Here is an 8908-nt window from a genome sequence, read left to right as displayed (position 1 = left end):
AACATTTTGTTAAAAATCGCGCAACATTTCAGCGCCCTGCTACTCATGCCAGGAATATAGTACGTTCATATGGTTAGAATGTGTGTATAGGAAACCCTCGGACGTTTTTAAAACTGGTTAAATCACGACTGTGGCTATTACATAACGTGCGTTACATCGGAAAGCGCAGGAAAACCTGATCACAGAAAATGGAAATAAATATCCTTGCGCCACTACCGCAATTGTTAACAGTGAGCCGAATTAGATAAGACCGAGCATTCAACTCCCACAGCATCCCCATGTTGTCGAGTATCTTGTGAATTTAATCATCTTTGATTCTTGGTTGAACCGAAAGAGGGGCACCGCTTACCTCCGGTCTCCGCCCAGATCATTCCGGAAGAGCTCTCTCCTGAAATTTTTTCCAAGACGACAGCTAATGATATCTACATCGCCTACGGATGATTTTTATCGCTTATTAACGTTTACTAATACCTAAAGTAGCATTACAAACGTATTTCGAAGTGTTTTGTGAAAGTTTATCGTCTACTTTTTGAATTTTAAAAAATGACGTTACGTTGTGAAATCGCTGTTTTTTTCGTTTATCACACAGTCTACATATAACGATATCTTGGCTTTATATGGCCCGATTTAATCGAAATAAAGACCCAATAGTGTTTATGGGACATCTAGAAGTGCCAACAAAGAAGATGGTGAAAGGTAATGACTGTTTTCTATTTTATTGTGCGGTTTGTGTAACGCCGAAATGCTAATTATTTTGTTTACGTCCCCTGCTGTGCTTTTCTGTTGTAGTGTATTGGTGCATGCTATCAGATAATAGCTTCTCATGCTGTCGCCGAAAAGCATTTTAAAAATCTGACTTGTTGCCTGGATTCACAACGAGTGTAGCTTTAATTTGATACCCTGCATGTGTATTTTAATGAACTTTTGAGTTTTAACTAATACTATTAGCATTTAGCGTAGCACATTTGCATTTCCAGAGCTCTAGTTGGGACGCAAGCGTCCCAGGTAGAGGTAAGAGGTTAAAAACAATTAAGCATCCCAGAAAAGTACTAAAAATATCCCATGTTAACATATGTAGCCTAAGAATCAAGGTTCATGAAGTCAATAACTTCCATTCATATGCTGACTATCTTGTGGGGGCTGTTTTGTTAGACTTCAATGCGGCTTTTGACATTATCGATCATAGTCTGCTGCTGGTAAAATGTATGTGTTATGGATTTCCACCTGCTGCTATATTGTGGATAAAAAGTTACACGTGGGGGTGTTCTTTAATGGAAATCTCTCCAACATAATCCAGGTAGAATCAGGAATTCCCCAGGGCAGTTGTTTAGGCCCCTGTCTTTATCAATCTTTACTAATGACATGCCACTTGCTTTGACTAAAGCCAGTTTTTCTATGTATGCGGATGACTCAACACTATACAGTCAGCTACTACAACAACTGAAATGACTGCAACGCTTAACAAAGAGCTTCAGAATGGGTGGCAAGGAATAAGTTTCGACATTTTTAATCATTGTTTTTGGGACACATCATTCACCAAACCCTAAACCTCAACTAAATATTGTAATGAATAATGTGGAAATTGAGCACGTTGAGGTGACTAAACTGCTTGGAGTAACCCTGGATCGTAAATTGCCATGGTCAAAACATATTGGAAGAACAGTAGCTAAGATGGGGAGAAGTCTGTACATAATAAAGTGTAGCTCTGCCTTCTTAACAACACTATCAGCAAGGCAGGTCCAACAGACCCTAGTTTTGTTGCACCTGGACTACCGTTCAATCATGTAGTCAGGTGCCACAAAGAGGGACTTAGTAAAATTACAATTGACTCAGAACAGGGCAGCACGGCTGGCTTAGCTAACATTAATGATATGCATGTCAATCTCTTATGGCTCAATGTGGAACAGAGATTGACCATCATCACTACTTGTTTTTGTTAGAAGTGTTGACATGCTGAGTGTGCCAAGCTGTCTGTTTTAACTACTAGCACACAGCTAGGACACCCATGCATACCCCACAAGACATGCCACCAGAGGTCTTTTCACAATCCGCAAGTCCAGAACAAACCATGGGAGGCGCACAGTACTACATAGAGTCATGACTACATGGAACTATATTCCACATCAGTAGAATCAGATAAAAAAAACTGGTAAAAATACACCTTATGGAACAATGGGGACTGTGAAGAGACGCACACAAAGGTACATACACACGCATATGCACACAATCGCTAGCACTCTACACACACCTACATTGTAATAGTGTTGTACTGTGGTGTTAGAAATGATGTATTGTAGAAATGTAGTGGTGTAATAATGTTATATGATGTACTTTTTATCTTTTGTTTTATACGTAATGTAAGTGCCTTAATGTGTTTGGACCCCAGGAAGAGCAGCTGCTGCCTTGGCAGGAACTAATGGGGATCTATAATAAACCCCAGGAAGAGCAGCTTCTGCCTTGGCAGGAACTAATGGGGATCTATAATAAACCCCAGGAAGAGTAGCTGCTGCCTCGGCAGGAACTAATGGGGATCCATAATAAACTCCAGGAAGAGTAGCTGCTGCCTTGGCAGGAACTAATGGGGATCCATAATAAACCCCAGGAAGAGTAGCTGCTGCCTTGACAGGAACTAATGGGGATCTATAATAAACCCCAGGAAGAGTAGCTGCTGCCTTGGCAGGAACAAATGGGGATCCATAATAAACCCCAGGAAGAGTAGCTGCTGCCTTGGCAGGAACTAATGGGGATCCATAATAAACCCCAGGAAGAGTAGCTGCTGCCTTGGCAGGAACAAATGGGGATCCATAATAAACCCCAGGAAGAGTAGCTGCTGCCTTGGCTGGAAAGGAAAGAATGAATGGGGCCATGTGTCGTGAGATTTTGAGTGAAAACCTCCTTCCATCAGCAAGGGCATTGAAGATGAAATGTGGCTGGGTCTTTCAGCATGACAATGATCCCAAACACACCGCCCGGGCAACGAAGTAGTGGTTTCGTAAGAAGCATTTCAAGGTCCTGGAGTGGCCTAGCCAGTCTCCAGATCTCAACCCCATAGAAAATCTTTGGAGGGAGTTGAAAGTCTGTGTTGCCCAGCAACAGCCCCAAAACATCACTGCTCTAGAGGAGATCTGCATGGAGGAATGGGCCAAAATACCAGCAACAGTGTGTGAAAACCTTGTGAAGACTTACAGAAAAATGTTGACCTCTGTCATTGCCAACAAAGGGTATATAACAAAGTATTGAGATAAACTTTTGTTATTGACCAAATACTTATTTTCCACCATAATTTGCAAATAAATTCATAAAAAATCCTAAAGTGATTTTCTGGATTTTTTTCTTCTAATTTTGTCTGTCATAGTTGAAGTGTACCTATGATGAAAATTACAAAGCAGTTTAAAATGTATAGGTTTACCTAACTTTTAAGTGATTATCAATTAAGAGAAGTAGGATTAAGTAATAGTAAAAATGTATTTTAACAAATCAGATGACAATCACATCAAAAGTAAAGTGAACATTGCATTGTGAAAAGCAAGTGCTGTATATGAACATGTATTGCAGTGTGAAACATGTATTTCTAGATTAAACACCGATTAAGTATGGTGAAAAGTTGACTGTGTGATTATGTGTGAGTCAATTGAAAATGTGCTTAGAGTTTTGAAACAACAGCCTTTTTGATGATCTGTTTTGAGTTTTGTACTAAGAGTTGTGAAAATATACCACAGACTTGTGAAAATTACACTAAAGCCTTGAAAAAAACTGTAACTTGAAATATCAACCACTCTACAACGCAGGTCTTCTGCTCTACGGATTGAATCGAGCCCTTAGTCTGTGCTCGCAAAGAAGTTTTATCACCACAGACAAGAGTTTGCCTGAGACACCCCAACCCCTTGGCTCTCGTCAGCATTTTCTTTTTTTTTACATGATTCAATCCATTAAAATGTCACAGGTATGTAAAAATCTAAATCTGGATGTGAAATGTCACATGCTGTGGCATGGATCCACAAAACAACTGAGCTGGTTGTTTTTTACCCCCTGTCTGTGACCTTCTCCGCAGCCAATGGCCATGTTCTGAAACTGAGTGTCAGAAATACATGCAGCCTAAAGTTGTTTAGGATTGTTCTATGACCCTCCGTCATAGAGATGGTATCAAACCACAGCTGCTGAGCTGTTCTTCAAACTCCATCTTGATCCCATACAGTCGATGGCAGAGATACAGGAAGTACACCAAAGCAACAGATCATTTACAAGTGCAATATGGCCATGTGTCAGAAATACATCCAGCTTCCACAGCAATATATCTAAAGTCATTTGGCGTTGCTTTATTGTCATTTGAGCCGTGCACCAGAAGATATGACCATATACAAAGCAGACTTATACTTGACATGGCCATTATACGGACCAGTCAAATATCTGCTTCTTTTTGGACAGCTTTATTTTTAGATGTTCAAATATCAAGACAAGACAGATTGTAGGAAGACACAGTAAAGGACAAGAAAAGTAAAGTCCATAACTAAGAACATCAATAAAACTGGGAACCCACACCCTCCTTTCAGCTGCAGCTGTTGGAACAAAAGCGTCTGGGGGAGCAGGGGACTCATCCTAGCCAAGATTTTGGAAGAGCCAAGACAAGTGGCAGCCCAATCCACTAGATGGCCCAACCAATGATCAATGTTAAGAGGTGTAACACATCACATCCAGTCACACTATTGAAAGACTGATTTAAATCATGGGGGGGAATGTTGAATAGAAGGTGTTAACAATGACTCAATAACCCTGCCTTCTGGGCATGTTATACAGTCTAAAAGTTACAAGTGGTGTTATAGAAAGCTGGTTGTCAGAAGTATTACAATGTAAACATACTTTGAATCTGTCTGTCTGCATATTTCAAGACATGTCATATGAGGTGCAGTGAGAAACCTGATGGGTTGGGAGATACTTTTCTCATCAATCATCTTAAAAAAACATATATTTAACTGGAAATCTACCAATCCTCCAATCCTCCATCATTAACATGGAAAGGTCAAACTCTTTATTATCTACATTTTGAAAATGCGTGGGTGATGGGTGTGCTGGAGGTGGTATGGGGAATCTTTAGATGGGATGGAGGCAGCTGGAGATAGGATGGGGGCACTGGACATGGGATGGGAGCGTTGGAGATGGGATGGGGCGCTGGAGATGGAATGGGGGAACTGAAGATGGGATGGGGAGCTGGAGATGGGATGGGGGCGCTGGAGATGGGATGGGGGCGCTGGAGATGGGATGGGGGCACTGGACATGGGATGGGGGCGTTGGAGATGTTGATGGGGAATCTTTAGATGGGATGGAGGTGGTGGGATGGGATGGGGGCACTGGACATATGGATGGGGGTGCTGGAGATGTGGATGGGGGTGCTGGAGATGTGGATGGGGGTGCTGGAGATGGGATGGGGAGCTGGAGATGGGATGGGGGGTGCTGGACATGGGATGGGGGGCTGGAGGTGGGATGGGGGCTGGAGATGTGGATGGGGGCGCTGGAGATGGTATGGGGAATCTGGAGATGGGATGGGGAGCTAGAGCTGGGATGGGATGGGGCACTGGATGGGGGGATGGAGGTTGGGATGGGATGGGGGCACTGGAGGTGGGATGGGGGGCGTTGGAGATAGGATGGGGGCGCTGGAGTGGGGATGGGGGCACTGGAGGTGGGATGGGGGCACTGGACATGGGATGGGGTGCTGGAGAGATGGGATGGGGTGCTGGAGATGGGATGGGGGCTGGAGATGGGGGGGGGCACTGGTGGGATGGGGGCGCTGGAGGTGGTGGGATGGGGCGCTGGAGATGGGATGGGGGCACTGGAGATGGGATGGGGGCGCTGGAGATGGGATGGGGGTGCTGGAGGTGGTGGGAGGGCGCTGGAGGTGGTGGGATGGGGGCGCTGGAGGTGGGATGGGGTGCTGGAGGTGGGATTGGGTGCTGGAGGTAGGATGGGCCACTGGAGATGTGGATGGGGGCACTGGAGATGTGGATGGGGCACTGGAGATGTGGATGGGGCACTGGAGATCTGGGATCTGACCACTGGAGATGTGGATGGGGAGCTGGAGATGGGATCGGGCACTGGAGATGTGGATTGGGGAGCTGGAGATGTGAATGGGGCGCTGGAGATGGGATGGGGGCTACCAAACCAGATTCATTCATAATACTATGAATGTGGATGGGGGTGCTGGATATTGTTGCATTTTTTTCTGGTTTGTTTGAAATCATTAAGAATAATATAAAACCTGTCTGCACACTGCCAAGGTGAGATTGGGGCGTCTTGACTCTTGGTTGACAGTGTTGGGGGATGGGGAATGTATTGATGTGGATGCCAAATCAACACAAATGGGTTTACTTTTGTATGTTTATATAGAAACAAATGATGATTATTTATTTGGCCAATCTTCTGGTCAGCAATAAGTTTGTGGCTGATGTATGATCATCTGATGTTTCTTTCTCCACTGTATTTTAAGAAACTATATATTAAAACTCAAGGCGTTGAATGGAAGGTTGTCCAGTTTAACTGATGCTGTGGGAATATGTAACAGGGTAGAACCGGTTGATGCATTGTGAACGGGCCCTTGTTGGTCTACCAGTCCCAGGTGTGGCTCATTGTTAATTAGGGCGTGGCCCACACTGCCACCTTGTGTACCTCCACCTCCATCCTCCACCTCAGTGCACCTCCACCTTAGGAGCAGTCCACCTCCACCTCCACATCCACCTCCACCTCCACCTCCACCTCCGTCTGACATGGACACCAACCAAACATACCTGATGATAGTAACAAAATAGTGCTATATAAAGGGTAGGTAATCAAGGCTCATTTGAAGTCAGGAGTGATGATGTGAGCTGTCAGGTGTGCATGTTGATGGTTGCCAGGTGTGTGTAAAGATGGGTTGCCAGGATTCTAGTCTGGGAATGACAGTACCGGCCAGGAGGACGGCCCGAGTGATTCCACCAAGTATTATCCCTGGGTTGTGAAGACATACACAATCAAGACGTCTTCATTTCTAATTTTGTCTTCATTCGGAAATGTTTCGTTCACTTTGAAAATGTGGAGGAGGTTGTGTAGATCAGTAGGAATTATTTGTTATTAAATTCATTTAAGCCTTTTTATAGAACGGTCTTGGAATCTCAGACCTTGGCAGTGAACTCATGGGTACACATAAAATGTCAAAGCTGGTATTGGAATGTAAAATTTCCATGGTAATTTAACATCTGTCACGCCCTGGCCTTAGTTATCTTTGTTTTCTTTATTATTTTGGTTAGGTCAGGGTGTGACATGGGGGATTTATGTGTTTTAATCTAGTCTAGGGGTTTTGTATGTTTATGGGGCTGTTTCCTTTCTAGGTAGTTTGTATGTTTATGATTGCCTAGATTGGTTCTCAATTAGAGGCAGCTCTCTATCGTTGTCTCTGATTGGGAGCCATATTTAGGCAGCCATATTCTGTGGGTACTTTGTGGGTGGTTGTTTTCTGTCTTTGTGTCTATGCATAAAATAGGACTGTTTTGGTTCTGTCACAGTTTGTATTTTGTAGTGTTCATGTTTATTGTCCTTATTAAGCATGTTGAACACTAACCACGCTGCATTTTGGTCCTCTCCTTCAACGGAAGAAAACCATTACAACATCGGTCTGGCTGAACGATATTGAATTCAAATAATAATAAAATACAAAGTAAGAACCTTTTTTGTTGTACGTGTGCATCAGTGTGCACATTTTGGCGTGTTCATCTCTTCATTGACTGCAAGACTTTTTGGGGAAGTACCGCAGCTCACGTACAGCTTCATCTACATTTGTTTTGCTTGGTTTAGGGACGTTGACCTCCATATTGAGTCTTGTCTATCTGAATGTTTAACACACGTTTCTCTTTCCTCCTCCCACTGTTTCTGTTTTGAGGAGCAGCGGTTGAACCCTAAAGTGGAAGTGGACGTATCTTTTGTTCTTCTACATCGACCCCGAGTTTGACGAGGACACAAGCCAAGGAGGGACAGAGTGTCCCTCTCCAGAAGTGTATATCTGCCCAAACACTATTGGAAATGCAAAATGGCTAATGATAAATCATTATCATGTTTGTCATTTCTTTTACCATTTGTGGGCATAATCTCAGTTCACCCAGAACTAAAATCTCACATAATTTGGTCAGATGTTCATTAGCCATTTATTCAGTGGTATGAAGTAACTAAACTTTTTTTGGGGGGGGGGTATCTGTTCTTTACTAGTTATATTTCTGACAACTTTTACTTTTATTCCGATTTATTCCTAAAGAAAATATATACATTTTACTCAAACATTTTCTCTGACACCCAATTCATGACATTTGATTTCTTAGCAGGACAGGAAAATGGTCCAATACATCTATAGAACACATGGTCCTCCCTTCTGCCTCTGATAAGGCAGACTCAATAAACACAACAGCCTTGTTTGTAAATGATGCCTGAGTGTTGGAATGTGACCATGGCTATCGCTAAATTAAACTGAAACAACAAGAAAAATGTGCCGTCTGGTCAGCGTTATATAAGGAATTTGAAATGATTTCTTATATTGAAAACCAGAGGCGTTGACTTTTACTCAATTTGTAATTTACTGGGTGACTCACTTTCATTTGAGTCATTTTTTATGAAGTGTGGTGTACCGCAGTTTAGCCACCCAGGGGAGACTCATCGAGGCCTCGTGACAGAAGGAGTCGACAGCACGCGGCGATGTCTCCCTCTGCTGAACGTGCCAGGTCTCGACGGGCTCTCCGGAGAGGAATAATTGAGGATGATTATGGTTGGTGAGTAATCAAAGGGCTAATCGCTCACCAGCTGGACGAGTCCCATAAAGCTGCCAGAACGGCAGCACATGGGGGTGGTAACTGGGGAAGAGAGGTTACTCCTGTATAGTTGTGGGCAGTACCAGAGA

The sequence above is a fragment of the Oncorhynchus nerka genome, linkage group LG9b (assembly GCF_034236695.1).
Source record: "Oncorhynchus nerka isolate Pitt River linkage group LG9b, Oner_Uvic_2.0, whole genome shotgun sequence".
In the NCBI taxonomy this organism is placed as follows: Eukaryota; Metazoa; Chordata; class Actinopteri; order Salmoniformes; family Salmonidae; genus Oncorhynchus; species Oncorhynchus nerka.
The sequence above is the reverse complement of the archived record's forward strand: the minus strand, read 5'-3'. Positions refer to the sequence as shown.